This window comes from Schistocerca gregaria, unplaced genomic scaffold, assembly GCF_023897955.1.
Source record: "Schistocerca gregaria isolate iqSchGreg1 unplaced genomic scaffold, iqSchGreg1.2 ptg001040l, whole genome shotgun sequence".
In the NCBI taxonomy this organism is placed as follows: Eukaryota; Metazoa; Arthropoda; class Insecta; order Orthoptera; family Acrididae; genus Schistocerca; species Schistocerca gregaria.
Window position 1 is genome coordinate 9,856 of NW_026062387.1, and position 6,570 is coordinate 16,425.

Sequence of the window (6,570 nt, forward strand, 5' to 3'; positions counted from 1 at the left end):
ATCTTCAGATCCGAAGTCCTACGCCTTATCCATTAGGCTACACGGTCACGGACGACCAACATTTACATGTATACGACTCATCTCGAAACGCTCACACCCCTGAGGATTTGCGTTTTCGTTCTACACAGCCGCTGCCCCTTGCTCTTTCCCACCCATTCGTTACATTCAACCTCTGACGTGACCGACCAAATATAGACTGAGAAACAAGACCACACACTTTGTGCATTCGGAATCGAAGGCAGGGCGTCCCTCGCCGCATTTGCTACGATTGCCATTTGCTACTTCTGCAGAAGCGGCGGCGGCGGCGACGACGACGACGACGACGACGACGAATATCGCGAGAGGCTCTGAGATATGTGAGAAATAGATCTATAAAATGTAATTCAGACTGCCTCGTCCCACCTTATGCTGTACCGCTTTGGCAAATGCTTTATCTGCGCCATTCGCCTTAATCGCATCTGAGAGTGATTATTAAAAAAAACGCCTGTCGCTAATTGTTCGTCATCACAGGTACTGTTTGCTATACGGCCACAACGCGCAACTGATTTCCAAAATTCATCTTTCTCCTGTGAGGATGGAACTTACGACCCCTGGTTTATTAGACCAGTGCTCTACCACTGAGCTAAAGACGCGCGGCCTAGCGGTACTCTTGGGTACTTCGTCCTTACGGTCGTCTGCATCATCAGACTTTAGCTGACAACACTTCATATTACCGGCTAATATTTGCAGCTATGGCGACAAATTACTGCTTGGCTACACATCTGACACGTAACCGATGTGCTCTCCAAACAACAACACTTGCATTTCAGAACATGTCTTTCACACATGTCTACAAAATCACCTTCACCTTCAAATACAGTTTCCTTGCGACTGACAGAGACGTAGGCAAAGTTTAAAGTTGCTATTTCCATTAAATCTCGTTAATCAGAAAAACGGTAATTTACACCTGCAGCGGAACAAAACTCCGTTCCGCCCAGCGTCTGGCTCGAACCCACGACCCTGGGATTAAGAGTCTGACGCTCTACCGACTGAGCTAGCCGGCTACCTCGGTGAATACCTGCCGGGTAGCACGTCACACAGTACTCGTTTGGGTTGGGTGGCCCCATACAGAATCTCTCCATGATGCCTAATGTTTTCCTAACGTCACACTCGTCACGTACTTCACTTTTATGTCATAATCCTTTCTGAGAGGTAAAGAAATTGCATGACAACATGCAGAGCTAGTGGCGTCAAAATTAACGCACATACTTTATGTGACTCAAAAGCCGAACGAGTTACTTTCCGACGTTGTTTTAGATGTGCAAGTGATAGTCAAAACTCGCTGTGTCGGCACTCTGCCGACCATTTCGCTAGTTAACACCGGTCTTGTTGTGTGTGTTTCAAGCTCAAGAGCATCTCCAAGCAAAAAATGGTCAACAGCAACATTCAGACGGTTTCGTACTGCTCAATTGCTACATTAAAACGTTATGTTTCTTTTTCAGAACTGGAAAAACACAAGCGTGACAGCATTCGAACCTGTAATCTTCAGATCCGAAGTCCTACGCCTTATCCATTAGGCTACACGGTCACTGACGACCAACATTTACATGTATACGACTCATATCTAAACGCTCACACCTCTTAGGATTTGTGTTTTCGTTCTACACAGCCGCTGCCCCTTGCTCTTTCCCACCCATTCGTTACATTCAACCTCTGACGAGACCGACCAAATATAGACTGAGAAACAAGACCACACACTTTGTGCATTCGGAATCGAAGGCAGGGCGACCCTCGCCGCATTTGCTACGATTGCCATTTGCTACTTCTGCAGAAGCGGCGGCGGCGGCGACGACGACGACGACGACGACGACGAATATCGCGAGAGGCTCTGAGATATGTGAGAAATACATATATAAAATGTAATTCAGACTGCCTCGTCCCACCTTATGCTGTATCGCTTTGGCAAATGCTTTATCTGCGCCATTCGCCTTAATCGCATCTGTGAGTGATTCTTAAAAAAACGCCTGTCGCTAATTGTTCGTCATCACAGGTACTGTTTGCTATACGGCCACGACGCGCAACTGATTTCCAAAATTCATCTTTCTCCTGTGAGGATGGAACTTACGACCCCTGGTTTATTAGACCAGTGCTCTACCACTGAGCTAAAGAGGCGCGGCCTAGCGGTACTCTTGGGTACTTCGTCCTTACGGTCGTCTGCATCATCAGACTTTAGCTGACAACACTTCATATTACCGGCTAATATTTGCAGCTATGGCGACAAATTACTGCTTGGCTACACATCTGACACGTAACCGATGTGCTCTCCAAACAACAACACTTGCATTTCAGAACATGTCTTTCACACATGTCTACAAAATCACCTTCACCTTCAAATACAGCTTCCTTGCGACTGACAGAGACGTAGGCAAAGTTTAAAGTTGCTATTTCCATTAAATCTCGTTAATCAGAAAAACGGTAATTTACACCTGCAGCGGAACAAAACTCCGTTCCGCCCAGCGTCTGGCTCGAACCCACGACCCTGGGATTAAGAGTCTGACGTTCTACCGACTGAGCTAGCCGGCTACATGCCGGGTAGCACGTCACACAGTACTCGTTTGGGTTGGGTGGCCCCATACAGAATCTCTCCATGATGCCTAATGTTTTCCTAACGTCACACTCGTCACGTACTTCACTTTTATGTCATAATCCTTTCTGAGAGGTAAAGAAATTGCATGACAACATGCAGAGCTAGTGGCGTCAAAATTAACGCACATACTTTATGTGACTCAAAAGCCGAACGAGTTACTTTCCGACGTTGTTTTAGATGTGCAAGTGATAGTCAAAACTCGCTGTGTCGGCACTCTGCCGACCATTTCGCTAGTTAACACCGGTCTTGTTGTGTGTGTTTCAAGCTCAAGAGCATCTCCAAGCAAAAAATGGTCAACAGCAACATTCAGACGGTTTCGTACTGCTCAATTGCTACATTAAAACGTTATGTTTCTTTTTCAGAACTGGAAAAACACAAGCGTGACAGCATTCGAACCTGTAATCTTCAGATCCGAAGTCCGACGCCTTATCCATTTAGCCACACGGTCACTGACGACCAACATTTACATGTATACGACTCATATCTAAACGCTCACACCCCTTAGGATTTGTGTTTTCGTTCTACACAGCCGCTGCCCCTTGCTCTTTCCCACCCATTCGTTACATTCAACCTCTGACGAGACCGACCAAATATAGACTGAGAAACAAGACCACACACTTTGTGCATTCGGAATCGAAGGCAGGGCGACCCTCGCCGCATTTGCTACGATTGCCATTTGCTACTTCTGCAGAAGCGGCGGCGGCGGCGACGACGACGACGACGACGACGACGAATATCGCGAGAGGCTCTGAGATATGTGAGAAATACATATATAAAATGTAATTCAGACTGCCTCGTCCCACCTTATGCTGTATCGCTTTGGCAAATGCTTTATCTGCGCCATTCGCCTTAATCGCATCTGTGAGTGATTCTTAAAAAAACGCCTGTCGCTAATTGTTCGTCATCACAGGTACTGTTTGCTATACGGCCACGACGCGCAACTGATTTCCAAAATTCATCTTTCTCCTGTGAGGATGGAACTTACGACCCCTGGTTTATTAGAGCAGTGCTCTACCACTGAGCTAAAGAGGCGCGGCCTAGCGGTACTCTTGGGTACTTCGTCCTTACGGTCGTCTGCATCATCAGACTTTAGCTGACAACACTTCATATTACCGGCTAATATTTGCAGCTATGGCGACAAATTACTGCTTGGCTACACATCTGACACGTAACCGATGTGCTCTCCAAACAACAACACTTGCATTTCAGAACATGTCTTTCACACATGTCTACAAAATCACCTTCACCTTCAAATACAGCTTCCTTGCGACTGACAGAGACGTAGGCAAAGTTTAAAGTTGCTATTTCCATTAAATCTCGTTAATCAGAAAAACGGTAATTTACACCTGCAGCGGAACAAAACTCCGTTCCGCCCAGCGTCTGGCTCGAACCCACGACCCTGGGATTAAGAGTCTGACGCTCTACCGACTGAGCTAGCCGGCTACATGCCGGGTAGCACGTCACACAGTACTCGTTTGGGTTGGGTGGCCCCATACAGAATCTCTCCATGATGCCTAATGTTTTCCTAACGTCACACTCGTCACGTACTTCACTTTTATGTCATAATCCTTTCTGAGAGGTAAAGAAATTGCATGACAACATGCAGAGCTAGTGGCGTCAAAATTAACGCACATACTTTATGTGACTCAAAAGCCGAACGAGTTACTTTCCGACGTTGTTTTAGATGTGCAAGTGATAGTCAAAACTCGCTGTGTCGGCACTCTGCCGACCATTTCGCTAGTTAACACCGGTCTTGTTGTGTGTGTTTCAAGCTCAAGAGCATCTCCAAGCAAAAAATGGTCAACAGCAACATTCAGACGGTTTCGTACTGCTCAATTGCTACATTAAAACGTTATGTTTCTTTTTCAGAACTGGAAAAACACAAGCGTGACAGCATTCGAACCTGTAATCTTCAGATCCGAAGTCCGACGCCTTATCCATTTAGCCACACGGTCACTGACGACCAACATTTACATGTATACGACTCATATCTAAACGCTCACACCCCTTAGGATTTGTGTTTTCGTTCTACACAGCCGCTGCCCCTTGCTCTTTCCCACCCATTCGTTACATTCAACCTCTGACGAGACCGACCAAATATAGACTGAGAAACAAGACCACACACTTTGTGCATTCGGAATCGAAGGCAGGGCGACCCTCGCCGCATTTGCTACGATTGCCATTTGCTACTTCTGCAGAAGCGGCGGCGGCGGCGACGACGACGACGACGACGACGACGAATATCGCGAGAGGCTCTGAGATATGTGAGAAATACATATATAAAATGTAATTCAGACTGCCTCGTCCCACCTTATGCTGTATCGCTTTGGCAAATGCTTTATCTGCGCCATTCGCCTTAATCGCATCTGTGAGTGATTCTTAAAAAAACGCCTGTCGCTAATTGTTCGTCATCACAGGTACTGTTTGCTATACGGCCACGACGCGCAACTGATTTCCAAAATTCATCTTTCTCCTGTGAGGATGGAACTTACGACCCCTGGTTTATTAGAGCAGTGCTCTACCACTGAGCTAAAGAGGCGCGGCCTAGCGGTACTCTTGGGTACTTCGTCCTTACGGTCGTCTGCATCATCAGACTTTAGCTGACAACACTTCATATTACCGGCTAATATTTGCAGCTATGGCGACAAATTACTGCTTGGCTACACATCTGACACGTAACCGATGTGCTCTCCAAACAACAACACTTGCATTTCAGAACATGTCTTTCACACATGTCTACAAAATCACCTTCACCTTCAAATACAGCTTCCTTGCGACTGACAGAGACGTAGGCAAAGTTTAAAGTTGCTATTTCCATTAAATCTCGTTAATCAGAAAAACGGTAATTTACACCTGCAGCGGAACAAAACTCCGTTCCGCCCAGCGTCTGGCTCGAACCCACGACCCTGGGATTAAGAGTCTGACGCTCTACCGACTGAGCTAGCCGGCTACCTGCCGGGTAGCACGTCACACAGTACTCGTTTGGGTTGGGTGGCCCCATACAGAATCTCTCCATGATGCCTAATGTTTTCCTAACGTCACACTCGTCACGTACTTCACTTTTATGTCATAATCCTTTCTGAGAGGTAAAGAAATTGCATGACAACATGCAGAGCTAGTGGCGTCAAAATTAACGCACATACTTTATGTGACTCAAAAGCCGAACGAGTTACTTTCCGACGTTGTTTTAGATGTGCAAGTGATAGTCAAAACTCGCTGTGTCGGCACTCTGCCGACCATTTCGCTAGTTAACACCGGTCTTGTTGTGTGTGTTTCAAGCTCAAGAGCATCTCCAAGCAAAAAATGGTTAACAGCAACATTCAGACGGTTTCGTACTGCTCAATTGCTACATTAAAACGTTATGTTTCTTTTTCAGAACTGGAAAAACACAAGCGTGACAGCATTCGAACCTGTAATCTTCAGATCCGAAGTCCGACGCCTTATCCATTTAGCCACACGGTCACTGACGACCAACATTTACATGTATACGACTCATATCTAAACGCTCACACCCCTTAGGATTTGTGTTTTCGTTCTACACAGCCGCTGCCCCTTGCTCTTTCCCACCCATTCGTTACATTCAACCTCTGACGAGACCGACCAAATATAGACTGAGAAACAAGACCACACACTTTGTGCATTCGGAATCGAAGGCAGGGCGACCCTCGCCGCATTTGATACGATTGCCATTTGCTACTTCGCCAGAAGCGGCGGCGGCGGCGACGACGACGACGACGACGACGACGACGACGACGAATATCGCGAGAGGCTCTGAGATATGTGAGAAATACATCTATAAAATGTAATTCAGACTGCCTCGTCCCACCTTATGCTGTACCGCTTTGGCAAATGCTTTATCTGCGCCATTCGCCTTAATCGCATCTGAGAGTGATTCTTAAAAAAACGCCTGTCGCTAATTGTTCGTCATCACAGGTACTGTTTGC